Consider the following 13218-nt stretch of genomic DNA (forward strand, 5'->3'; position numbering starts at 1 on the left):
TATAGGTTCCTCCCATGAGCGGTGCCCTCTGTCCTGCTTCTGCTCCATGATTCATCCCGAACGCTCTCGCTATTGCTCCCATTAGTCACACTGGCATCAATTCTTCTTTGACCAGACACTCATCAACTTTGCACAGCTTTACAACTTAACATCCAAATGATGGGTTAAAGGGCACAACACACACCCCCTATCATTCAAAAGGATGAACCTGCTTTTGCTCTTTAGCCCATGGAGAAAAGGAATAAAGCAGTCTAAGTGCAGCCAGGCTTCTCTTGGCTTATCCTGCAAGCTGGATCCCAGCCTTCCGGGGCCGAATCCTTCAGGACGGCTTCGGGAAGCAGCACGTGGTGTGGTGAGATGGGCTGACTTGAGGTGCTCATTTCCAAAGGATCCCCCAAGAAGAAACTCTCTCCTCTGAAGGTTTGTATCCGGATGCATCACTCTAAGAGAGGCTGGCTTGGGATGCAAGAGGCAGCGGGATGGATGCCCCAGGCCAGCATCTGCAGGGGTTCAGTCTTGTTGGGTCAAGGGAAAGCTTTGCCTGAGGGTTCAGGGGTTGTCCCTGAGGGCATGGAGCGAGTCCCATTGGGGACAGCGCAGCCTCCCTCCTCCAGCCTCCTGGAGCTGGTCCAGCCCTGCGGCATGGGCAGCTCCAGGGACAACAGTGACAGCCTTAAAAGGGGTGACAAGAGCAGCACCCTGGCTCTGGTGCCAGCAGCACCACTCCAACAGCAACAGCTCCCCAAAGAGCTCCCTTCTTCCATCATCCTCTTCCCAACAGCAGCATCACAAGCGGCTCAGGGGGGCATCTCCCCTGCTCAAAGCCGGGCGATGGGATCCTTGTGCTGTCCCCAGTCACCCTCAGAGCAGGGGAATGGCACGGCTGCGATGCCAGCAGCCACCTCAACTGCTCCCTGCAGCTTTGCGGATGCTGCTTGCGAGAGCTGATGTGGGAAAGATGAAAATCCCCCTTCCCCTGGAGGTGACGCCCTCCTTGGGGGGAAGCAGCGCTCGCTGCGAGCTGGTGCTGTCGTTGTTGGAAAGCGGAGCCTCGAGCAAACTATTTATAAACCGAGTTTGCTTTAACTCCTGAAACTGAGCCACGGCTTGAGACAAATGGGAAAAGAAAGGCAAAGAAACGCAGCACAAATAAATAGGCGAAAGCCTGAGGTTCTCCATGGGAGGCATCTGCAATGGGGCTGGGAAAGGGGCTTCTCAGCAGGCTTCCAGTGACCCAAGGGGCTAAGGACCAGTGGTGGCACTGCCTGAGGGATGGGACTGGTGGGGTTTTGCCACTCCCTGGCTGGCAGTTAAGCCCCACATCCCCTCTGCCATGGTAATCACCATGGAGGGAGACACCAGGAGCTCTGTTCAGCTGCTGCCTGGATTTGTGCTGGGGATTTAAGGGCTCACATCACTCAGGTTTTACAAGCTTGTTTGTCACCATCACCTCCAATGCCAGCAGGGTCCGGTGACACTGCCCAGCCCATGCCATGTACTGCAGGGCACGGTCAGGATGGAGCAGGCTGCCCCATGGTGCTCCTGCATCCTCTTGTGCTCCTGCATTTTGTGATGCTCCTGCATCCCATGGTGCTCCTGCATCCCACAGTGCTCCTGCATCCTCTTGTGCTCCTGCATTTTGTGATGCTCCTGCATCCCATGGTGCTCCTGCATCCCATAGTGCTCCTGCATCCTATTGTGCTCCTGCATTTTGTGATGCTCCTGCATCCCATGGTGCTCCTGCATCCCATAGTGCTCCTGCATCCTATTGTGCTCCTGCATCCCATGGTGCTCCTGCATCCCATGGTGTTCCTGCATTTCATGATGCTCCTGCATCCCATGCTGCTCCTGTATCCCATGGTGTTCCTGCATTTCATGATGCTCCTGCATCCCATAGTGCTCCTGCATCCCATGATGCTCCTGCATCCATGTGGCACCAGGGGCTCCTTTCAGGCTGTTGATGGGTAACACCTCCCTTTCCTATCTTTTATTTTAAGCTCTTTCTCGTGCTCCATGGGACTCGCTGGCATGTGCTCGCCCGCGGTGTCTCCGTGTCTCCCTCCACATTCCCTCACTTCCAACCCCCCCTCCAGCCCACCTCGAAACACATTCATCTATTTCTGCTGCAGGAGAGAGCCCCTTTGGGAAGCAGGTCCATAAATCACCAGCAACACTTGGAAAGAAAAATCGTTATTGTGATGAATGGGGTTTTATTTCTCTTTTAAGAAAAGGGATCAGGAGAGACCAGGGCAAGGGAGAGCAGGGAAGAGGAGGTGTTGCATTTGCTATTTCTGACAAGTTAAGGGGGGTAGCGCTAATTGCATGAGAGCTGTTGCAAGAGAAAGGGAAAGAACCAAGTGTTTGCTGTGTATCCTTGCTGGGGGTGGAGGAACACAAGCCTCTGTGAAGGCTTTGCTAGGACTCTGCACCATCAGAACACTGTCACGCCTTGGGGATGATGTCCTGGCCATGGCATGGTGCTTGGTGTTCAAATCCACCACCAAATGCTATTCCTGGCTCCACTCTGTGGGTAAGTTTCCCCTGGTCCCAGCAGCACCTGCATCCCGCAGCATCCTGCAGCATCCTGCATCCCGCAGCATCAATTTGGTCCTCGCTTGGCCTTGGGAAGCAGCTCCAGCAGCCAAGGGGAAGCTTTGCACAGAATGACTTCAGGCTTTGGCCCTGGGCTCCCAGGAATGGGAGCTTGTGTTAATTAAGCAGCAATGATCCAAGTGGCAGGGCATTTCCTGGGGATTAATGACTGGTTGGGAGGAGTTAATGATTTGGGATAGATCCAGAAATCCCATTTACCCCAGCCAGTGCTGGGGCTCAGCACATGCTTTGTGCCAAGGTCAGCACCACTGTTTTCAGTCATTTTCTTATTATTAATAAGAATAATAAAGTGTTGGAAATGGATTCCCCTTCCCTCCTTGGTGATGCAGCTCCATGGCTGTGGGCAGGATATTGGGGGAATGAATGCCATTTGTATGGAGCCAGTGTGGTAAATGGAAGGAGCATCCCACCCCTTAGGATGTCCTCCTGGGCATAGGAGGGTGTCAGGGACAATGTCCTGCAGCTTCCAGCCTGGATGCACCAGGATGGTGATGTGTGGAGGCTGCAGGTTGGACCCAACCTGCTGTAACGTTGTGCCTGGAGCAGATCAGGATCCGGCCTCTCAGCAGCTCTCTCTGATGGATGTTTTGGGGTTGTCATGGCAATGAAAGAGCCTGGTTAAGCCTTGGCTTTCCTTTCTTCCAAGGGAAGAAAGTTTGCAGACCTGACTGGAGTTGTGGGCACCTGTTGGGATGCCTGCACACACATACACACACATACACATGCACATACACATACACACACACACTGGAGTAAATGCACACCGGATCCATCCCAAGGAGGTGAGAGCACCTCATCTCTGCTCTCATTGCCTTGTTGTGGTGGGTGATGCAGCTCCATGGGGTTGCAAGGCCAGTCCTGCCCTTTGTGATCACCAGTCCTTCAGCTGCATGACACCCCTGTCCCCGTCCCTGCCTTCATCATGGGTTGGGATGATGGGTGCAGCACCGGGGTTGAGCTCTGGATGCTCCCGTGGGATGCAGCCAACGTGATGCTTGGGGAAAGGGGATGCAGGATAGACCCTGATAGATGCTGTTGGTGGAAACCAGACCCTGGGCAATTCCTACCCTTGTCCTCCCCCCTCACCCCAGCCAAAAGAGAACAATCCCAGCACAAGCAGATGGCAATGTCATGGCTACCATAGTGAAGAGCATCCAGGCCTGTAAGCATCACCATCTCCTAGCCAAGGGGATACCTCCGGCCAAGCAGCTCAGCTCTCTCTGAAGCCAAAAAGGAACTCGCTCAGCACTTTGGGAGCAGCCAGGGACCATCCATCTCCTTGTTGGGAGCAGCACTCATCTCCCAGCCCCTGCTGGAATCACAGTGCTGCTGCCCTGCTATAGCCTCTTCAGCTCCCGAGCTGCTCATCCCCCTCTCGCTCCTATTACTGGAAAGGTTTACGGCTGCTCGCTGTTTGTAATTAATCATTTAGGTTTAATTGCTGCTCCTCTGCCTGGCAGGGGCTCAGCAGGGATTTTATTCCTCTTGGCTGCTTCCCTCAGGTATGTTCCAGGACTTGCGACACGCTGAGAGCAGGCACCCGAGTTCCACAGGGTGCAGATTTGGGTGCTGCCCCTGCACTCAATAACCAGCACCCTGATGGAGCCCAGTGCAATGATGAGCTCCCACAGCAGCAGCAGGACTCCATGGGACCACAGGCTGTAGCAAGGGATGTGGGGATTGAGGCTCCTGGATCCCACTCACACCAAGCCTTGGGGATGAGGACACCCTGTGAGCCATGGGAACAACCCCATTGCCAAAGCAGCAAACCCAAGGAGCAGTGGAAAACGTGAGTGTGGAAATCAGGCAGTGAATTCAAGTTTGCAGCAAGATTGCTCCCGTCCCATTGAGGTTCCAGTGGCCTCTGGCTCCTTGGGAGAGTTTTCATGGGAATTAAAGTGATTTTGCAGGTAAAATGGCTTTGTCCCCGGAGGTTTTCCCCTGCATGGGCTCTTCCCCAGCTATTCCCAGCCATCCACATCCCATGCGGACAGTGCATCCTTCGCTGCCACAGGGAGAGCACTGCAGCCTGGGACACTGCTGCCAGTGCTGCCTGCACCTTGCCTGCACTTTGAAGCTGAATAATTGAAAGCTCGTGCAACAGCCACAAATATTTAATAGCTTGTTCATCAAAGATTTAGCCCCGTTAAAGCTGTCATTCCACAGGGCTGGCAGGGCTGCAGGCAAGGCAGCAGGAGGCACGGAGCGGGCAACAAGGAGGAGATGCTCTGGCAAGAGGCAGCCTCTTCATCTGCTCTGCTCCAACACCCCCTGTCCCACAGAGGCCATTGCATGGACTCAGCTGCTTCAACTGGATCCCTTGCTCCTGGCTCAAAGCATCCCAGGGCCAACACAATGGTGGCTACACTGGTGGCCAGTGCCTAGCCTGGGAGCAGTCCCTTCTGTGCTGGCATAGCCATGGCACAGGGATGGACACCAGCCCAGCTGCCTGCACTCATTGCTTTGCTCCTTGGGTGCCAAGCAGGCAGCGGGATGGCTGGGAGGCCTGGAGCCTCCACAGCCACCAGCAGCAATGGCAGGAGGAGATACAAAAGGCCGTCGTACTTAACAGGGTTTACATAGGGAGACGTCTCCATGGTAGGAGGGAAAACAGGCAGGGTTTGGAAGTGGTGCTTGGAGCACTGTCTTTGGAGGGGCATCCCTGGGGTTGGATGAGGTGGCACTGGGCGAGGGAGTCCATTCACCCACCGCTGTGTCCCCAGTGCAGCAAGAGCAGCCCGTAAGAGCATCCCCCAGACAGTGCTACCCTTCTGCTGGGGCTGCATGGGCCAGCCAGGTGCCCTCCCTCCCACCTGCTCTCCCAGAGGGTCCTCATCTCTAATTAACACTCCCATTAATTAACAGACTTCATGGCCTCTTTGCATTCCACCACCAGCCTGGTCCTTGCTGCTGGTCCCTGAGATGCTGCACTGATTGCAGGTGATGCTCTGCTGGGGTAGGGGGATGCTTCGTGCGGATGGGGCTATGGGTGGGCTCTCCCCCTCAGCACCCTGCACCGGGAGCACCCGGTGCCTGATCCCTGCCTGGCCCCCGGTGACCCGCTGGCCTGGGAGCACAGCACCTCCGCCAGTGCCCGCAGGTTCGCTCCCCTTATGGAAAGGCATGTCCCGAGCGGCTCGTGGATGTGTTTATTCCTGGCAGCCCTTGGCGGGTGGCAGCGAGCAGGATTAGCTGCTGAGGAGCAGGCACCTGCTGCCAAGTTCCCCGAGAGGCACTGACTGCAGCAGGGCTCGCTGGAGGGATGCTCTGTGTCAGCAGGGACCATGCCTTGGCTGGCCTTCGGCTCCCCGTCTCCCAGGGATCTGCTGCTCCTGGGAGGAGCGGAGCTTCACAAAGGGGAGGAAAGGGGAGAGAATTCCCCATTTCCACTCTGGGAAACGCACCAGGCTTCCTCTCAGTTCGGCTCGGACAGGAGCACCGGTGAGGCAGCACTTGTGGGAGGGTGTCCTCTGAAGAGGGACGGAGTGGCAAAGGACATGGAGAGGCCTGGCACTGAACTGTGATGGGTCCCAACACTGCCCTTGCTGGGGTTCAGTCTCTGCCAGAGTCTGGATCTTCCCAAGGGGGCCTTGGGGATGCTGGGAAGCGCTCAGGAGAAGTAAAAGCTGGCTGCACTGGTGGGAAAGCAGCTTAATGTCCTGGTGGCCTTGGAGCTGGCTGAGGCACAGGGCCAGGGAAGGGCAGCAGACCTTCCCTCCGCAGGTAGCACAAGTCGGATGCGTGCACCATGGACACTGCCTCTGCCCATCCTCAACCCTCTGTCCTCAGAGTACCCACAGCCCCTGCAGCTCTCCGGCCATGCTGCCGCCTCTTTGGTTGGGCACTTGTGCCTCTGTCTCTCCACATCCATCACTTTGCCCATTTCTGTCTGGTTTATGCCCAACTGCCTTCATTATTCGTTTTCCTCGCAGCATCTCATTATCTGTATCCCTTGCCCACCATTTGCCTGCCCTGGTGCTGGCTTAGGGCTGAAGGGGACATTTAGGGGATGCTTTTTCTCCGTCCAAGTGCTCTCCTAACCTTATCCAGGGTATCCTCAGCTTCCAGACAGAAGCAGCCAATAACCCTCCCTTGGATCTGTCCTGAACACTTGGTGATGGATGCAAAAGCCCATCTGCGCCCAGGCAGCCGGCTCAGCCCCATCCTGGTGACTGGATAGGACCATGTGGATGTCCACGAGCTGCAGCTCTGTGGGGCTTGGAGCTGCTGCCTTATGTGGAAGCCCATCCCCACTAAGAGCAGGGCTGAGAGCCACCAGGTCCTTGCCACAGAGCCCATCACAGGGTCATTGGTACCTCAGCCCTGAGCCGAACCCATCCCTTGGAGAGCTGGAACCTGTCCATATCCTCACCATGAGCCCCCCCCCCAGCCTTCCCCCATCACCCAGCAATCCACAACTATTCCTGCTTGGAAGTTGTGTCCCAGTTTTTCTCGCTGTTTACATTCGGTTGCCTTCAAGGGTTTGCTTTGCTCCGTGTTTTAATGTAATTCCCCCAGCCATCAGCCCAGGATGCAGCTCCTGCCATCACGTTCCTCTTTCCTTGAGGATCTTTGAGAGGCTCATTTGACTTTGGTGGCAGCAGGGAAGGAGGGGAGCACCCCTGCACCACCAAAGCAACCTGATGATGATGGTCAAGCTGCAGAGAAAGAGCCATCACTGCATCCTTGACCAGCTCTGGGAGCCTCAAGCTGCTGCTCCCCATTGGGGAATGGCCCTGGGGCTTTTCCCCCTGCAGCTGGTGATGTCCTGGCTGGTTCTGGGTTCGTTTCTTTCCGTGCAGGCTGTATTTGGAGCAAAAACGAAGTGCTGAGGCACAGAAACACTTTCACTTCCCTTAAAGCCAATAATAGCACCCAGTGACTGCAGCCAACAGCCTTCCTGAGCCTTGTGCAGGGCAGGAGCGGGGTTGGAGCCAGGGAAACTGAGGCACAGGAGACCTTGGGATGCAGTGATAGCCCCTGGGCCTGGCAGCACCCACAGCAGCATCTCTACAGCATGAAAACAGCCCCAAATCCCCTTGTCCCCAAGCCAAAGAACCCTCCATTGTCCCCTGCCATGGACAGAGGCTTTCCCACCATTCCAGCCCTCTCCCCATCAGTGCTGATGGTCCATTCTGCTGCCTCCTTTTCCAAACAGCTCATCTGTGCTATCTGGTCACTAACGAATGACTCCTGCAATTTAGGGGTAAATCCACTCCTAATTAGGATCAGATTTAAGGAGTGAGCACTAGGAGAGCTCTTTGGTCGCCTCCAGTCAGGATGAGCTGGGGATTAGAGCCTGGAGGGCTTGTTAGTTAATAAAGGACTTGATTAAGGCTGAGTTGGTGCTGGAGGAAGCGGCCCGGGTGAGTTGTGGGGCTGGAGACGCTGCTGTGGTTGATGGCAGTGGTGTTGGCTGAGGAGCTGGGATAGATCCAGCCTGGCTGGGAGCTCTTTTGCTGTCGGAAGGAGGTGTCAAGGTGGCTGTGGAGCTCCATCGGGTGGGAGGCATTTGCCATCTACTTCCCACACTCCCAAAATGTGCCCAAGGTCTGAATTCCCCACCATGTTTTCAGACTGGGGGGGACCAGGGCTCTCCATCCCCTTGCAAAGCAGCTTCTCCCTCTCTGCAGCTCCTGGTTCATCCTAACAAATCCCAGGGAAAGAAAGGGAAAGGAATGGCAGGGAAAGGGAGCTTCCTGCATCCGTCTCCCTCTCTGCTCTCATGCTGCATCGCTGGAGCCTGTCCTCAGCAGACCCATGCCTGGTAGTTGCGGTGGGTTGTGTTTTGTATCACGCTGTGCCCAGGGCTGGTTCCCTTTGCTGGAGACCCCCAGTGACCCACGCTGGAGAATGAGGCACTTGTCCTTGCTCGGAGCCAAACCAAGCGAGTCCCCTGCTCGGAGGCAGTACATCAGCGCCAGAGCTGATGCTGGTGCAGGGCAGATGATGCTAAGAGAGAGCTGGAAACACAAACCCACCCCAAACAAACACCCTGGAGATGGGGCAACTTTCCGTTGGCAGAACCATCGGTCACTGGAAAATCTTAGTGGGGAGCAAGAGGGAAGGAACCAGCTTCTGCTTTCTGATAGAGGTTCCTGCTGCGGCCCCGGCGCACAGGGTGTGTGAGGGAGCGACTTAGTCATCACGGGCAGATCCTGCGGGCCCCTCCGGCTGCCTCCAGCCCTTTCCCTTTAAAGGCATTGCCTGAATTACGCTGCTTCGGAGCGCTCATCAGCTGGCGATGAATGACAAACAGCATCTGATGTGCCCAAGAGCTGGGCACTCATCTCCTGCGCTGCCACAGGGAGTCAGCCCGCTCCTGCGGCTGCCCCGGCTCCGCTCGCTTTGCTCTAGGATGTGGGTTGAAAGCCCCGTTCCCAATCCCTGCCCGCGTCCGCTGCGGGAGGAAAGGGCTGATGGCAGGGATGGAAGCAGGAGAGCAGGACGAATGGGAGGCTTTAAGTCAGAGGGGGAGCGATGGGGCTGGAGGGTTCAAGCTTCCCCAGCTCTCCTTGGTGGCACACAGGCCTCTTTGTCTTGTTTCCCCCTGCACCATGGGGAGAGCTAAGCTCAGACCCACACCGTGGCGGACCCAAGGGACCACATCTGTACTTTCCCTCCTCCCCATTGCCTGCCCACGGTGTCACCCACATGACTGAAAGGAGAATCCCTCAGACCCAGTGCCTGGTACTGGTACCTGCAGCCCATTTCCACCTCGGCAGAGCAGAACAATTCCTGTTGAGCTCAGCGAAGAGCACCAGGGCTCCTCTCCCCAAAGGCTGTGCTCCCGTGCAGGCCATCGCAGGCGCTTGGCTCACATCTTCCTCTGCAAACCATGGGCTTAGCCTATTTACAAACACACGTACAAAGCTCTCTGCTTGCCAGACCACACAGCCCTGACCACGCTGCGCTCGCCAGCACAGCTCACGAGTATCCTGCCCTGGGTATATGGGGCCCTAAATACACAGAGATGCATCCTCCTGTGTCCTGCCTGCTGCAACATCCCCTTGGCTGTGGCGCAGGGATGCTCACTCCCCCTCCTGCCTCCACACCCTGTTGCTTCCCTCCCCAAAGCAAATGCCTTCTTTTCCTGCTGGATCTCTGCTCTGAACTCGTACATTCACATCCTGCATGTATGAGATGTGTCAGGCGTGACCCGGGCTCACAGGAGCTGCCAGCACAGCCCTTGGGCTCCGTTAGTTAATTCCTCCTTGGGGAGCAGGGGATGTGCCAGCGTTTGGGCCTCCCAGCATTGCTCGGGGCTCTCCATCACTGTCATGTCCTACATGGAGCAAACTGGGGCTGGCAGGGAGGGGAAGAGGGAAGAGAGAAAACGTATTGGTGCCACTGGAAATGAAGGGCAGGCTCCCACGTCAGAGCGAGGAGCGGATCAGCTGCCTCAGCAGTCAGCGGGGAAATAAGTTGCTGGCGTCACCGCTGATGTGAGACACGTCTTGCAGAGGAGATGCATCTGTGCTGTCTTTGCAGCGACAGCTATTCCAGCCCTGGTGTTAGCATTAGGGCTTGTTGGCATTGGGGATGCCAGGTAATTCCCAGCCCTTTGTCCCACGGGAGGCTGGGGCTGGTCTGGGGGGTGCAGAGCTGTCAGCGTGCTCATCCTTTGGGAGCCCCGGTGTTACTGCAGTGGTGACACCCCGACTGCACTGCTCCTGCACACGGATGCCTGGGAATGGAGCCCGGTGTCAGGCGAGGGCGGCTGGTCGGGAGCCAGGGCACTGAGAGCCTGACCATCACCAGTGCCATGTGTCAGTGCCTGGTGCGACAGGCTGCTGGGAGGCCCCTGTTGCCCTTCCAAAGGAGGCAGGGATCTGCCTTTCCGAGGCTGGTGTGCCTGGATGCTGAGGCAGGGCTTGGTGTCTGCAGGGAAAAGCTCTGCTCTCAGCTTGCTGGGGATGCACAAGACCAAGGCAAGCACCCGATGTCCAGTGCTTGGCTGCTTTCCATTGCACCTCCATCCTTCCACCCGGTGCATCCAAGACAGTGCGGGCTGCAGGCAGCCCTGGCCCTGCTGCTGGCTCTCCTTCCCTGTGTGATTTACGGATGCCGGGAGCTTCATCTCTCCCCATCATGACTCATTTCGTTCTCACTGAGGCTTTAATTTTTAAAGAGGCTCTCTTGGGTGCACGGGGTTTAATACCTGCAGAGGCTCCCATCAGGTGCTGGGGAGCTTTTCCCATCACCATGGATGGGGATACAGGAGGAGGCATGGCTGAGGCTGGTGGCCCTGAGCACCGCTGCCATCACTCCCAAGACCACGCTGTGATAGTAGATACATGGCCAATGGAACTGAGAACAGGGTCCCATTGCTCAGCCCGCAGAGGAAGGGTGCAGAGAGGATGGGGATGTCCTCACTGCTGGGAAGCAGGAGCTGAGAGGGAAAGAAAGCCCTGGGGCCTCGGGAGGGTTCCCTTGGCCCTGCAGCCTGTGATAAGCCACAGCCACCAGCGCTGGCTTCAGCCAGCTCCAGGGACAAGCTGGTTGTGGAAGGTGGGAATGGCTCCGGCTGCACAAACGGCCTTGACCTCCCTCTGCTCCAGAGGAGGGATGGAGCTGCTGCAGGGAAAGTGTTTGCCTTCTGCCATGGAAAGTGATGGGATTGTGACCCATGGAGGGTGCTGGGTTTGTGTCCCATGGAGGGTGCTGGGTTTGTGTCCCATGGAGCTGGGTTTGTGTCCCATGGAGGGTGCTGGGTTTGTGTCCCACGGAGCTGGGTTTGTGTCCCATGGAGGGTGCTGGGTTTGTGTCCCATGGAGCTGGGTTTGTGTCCCATGGAGGGTGCTGGGTTTGTGCCCCATGGAGGGTGCTGGGTTTGTGTCCCATGGAGCTGGGTTTGTGTCCTATGGAGGGTGCTGGGTTTGTGTCCCATGGAGCTGGGTTTGTGTCCTATGGAGGGTGCTGGGTTTGTGTCCCATGGAGCTGGGTTTGTGTCCCACGGAGCTGGGTTTGTGCCCCATGGAGCTGGGTTTGTGCCCCATGGAGCTGGGTTTGTGTCCCATGAAGCTGGGTTTGTGTCCCACGGAGCTGGGTTTGTGCCCCATGGAGCTAGGTTTGTGCCCCATGGAGCTGGGTTTGTGCCCCATGGAGCTGGGTTTGTGTCCCATGGAGCTGGGTTTGTGTCCCATGGAGGGTGCTGGGTTTGTGTCCCATGGAGGGTGCTGGGTTTGTGCCCCATGGAGCTGGGTTTGTGTCCCATGGAGGGTGACGTTTGCTGGAGGGATGCCGAGCTCCGGCCTGTTTGGATAGCGGCGCTGCTGTTTGCATAGCGATAGGAGGGGCTCCCGGCTGTGTTTGCTCTGTGCATGTCAGGGTGCGAGATGCAGAGCTGTTATCCCGTTCCCAGCGCTGCAGCGGCAGCTGGAGATTGCTCCAAGCCCCTGTGTCCAACCTGGCCTTGAACACTGCCAGGGATGGGGCAGCCACAGCTTCTCTGGGCACCCTGTGCCAGCGCCTCAGCACCCTCACAGGGAAGAGCTTGTGCCTCAGAGCTCATCTCAGTCTCCCCTCGGGCAGGTTAAAGCCATTCCCCTTGGCCTGTCACATATTTGCACTGTTTCCCAAGGAACTGATGCTCATCCAGGACCAGGAACACTCCCCACGGCACAGATTGGTCATCACTCCCAAATCCCACTTACTAACCCCAAACTGTCTGTCCCAGTGCTTAGGGACCCTCTGGAGCCGCTCTGGCTGTGAGTGTGGGCATGATGCTCCTTGAGGAAAGCTTCTCCCCCATTTCTGTGATTAATGCCTTGCTCCCCCTGCGGCCGCCTGCAATCCCATCTATATCCATGGCTCCCCACTCCTCCTCGGCTCTAAAATATTTATAACCCCCTACATTAGGGCTCTTCTTCTCTCTCTTTGCCTTTCTTCTTCTTCCCCTCTGCCTTCCAGCCGGGCTCCCCGAGCCGCGCCGCACCAGGAGCCGCTTCATTTTAATATAACTCAGCAAGAGGAGAAGCTGAGAGGGATAATTTGGGCTTTGCTCAGGGAATGCGATGCTTTTTTTAATTGCAGTCATCTGCAGCTCCTTAGCGATGTATTATTGATGCTTATTATTCAAATAAAGCACTCCTCTCTTTTTGTCTTCTCGGGGATGCAGTTGGAATCATGGAATCGTTTAGGTTGGAAAAGACTCTGAAGATCACTGGGGCCAGCGCTGCCAAGTCCATCGCTAACCCATGTCTCAGAGCACCACATATACATGGCTTTTGAATCCCCCCAGGGATGGTGACTCCACCGCTGCCCTGGGCAGCCTGTCTGGACAACCCTTTGGATAAAGGAGTCTTTTACAGTCTCATCCTCCCTGGTGCAACTTGAGGCTGTTTTATCTTATCCTGTTGCTTGATACCTGGGAGAAGAGATGGATGCCACCTTGCTACAGCCTTCTCCAGCATCTCCACGGCCTCTATGCACTTGCTCCAGCAGCTCCATGTCCCCATGTGGGGTTCTTTGGGCTGCAAAGGCAGGACTTTGGGAGCAGCAGGATGAGAGCAGTACCCTGTTGGAGCACTGCTCCTGACCCCACAGCATTAGGAAGGGGCAACAAGAGGGCACAAACGCCCCCCCCTCGAAATGGACCTGCTG

The 13218-nt window shown here is 56.5% G+C and overlaps 1 long non-coding RNA gene across 1 annotated transcript; it reads left to right on the forward strand.

Moving 5' to 3' along the window:
- Positions 1–288: 288 nt before the first annotated feature.
- Positions 289–2199, forward strand: LOC134156975 (uncharacterized). The gene is made up of 2 exons (XR_009962154.1): positions 289–420; positions 1998–2199. It is a non-coding gene; the product is annotated as an uncharacterized LOC134156975 (long non-coding RNA).
- Positions 2200–13218: the final 11019 nt, after the last annotated feature.

Source organism: Pezoporus occidentalis, unplaced genomic scaffold (genome assembly GCF_034315485.1).
Source record: "Pezoporus occidentalis ecotype Australia unplaced genomic scaffold, CSIRO_AGI_Poc_V1 ctg92, whole genome shotgun sequence".
Taxonomy (NCBI): Eukaryota; Metazoa; Chordata; class Aves; order Psittaciformes; family Psittacidae; genus Pezoporus; species Pezoporus occidentalis.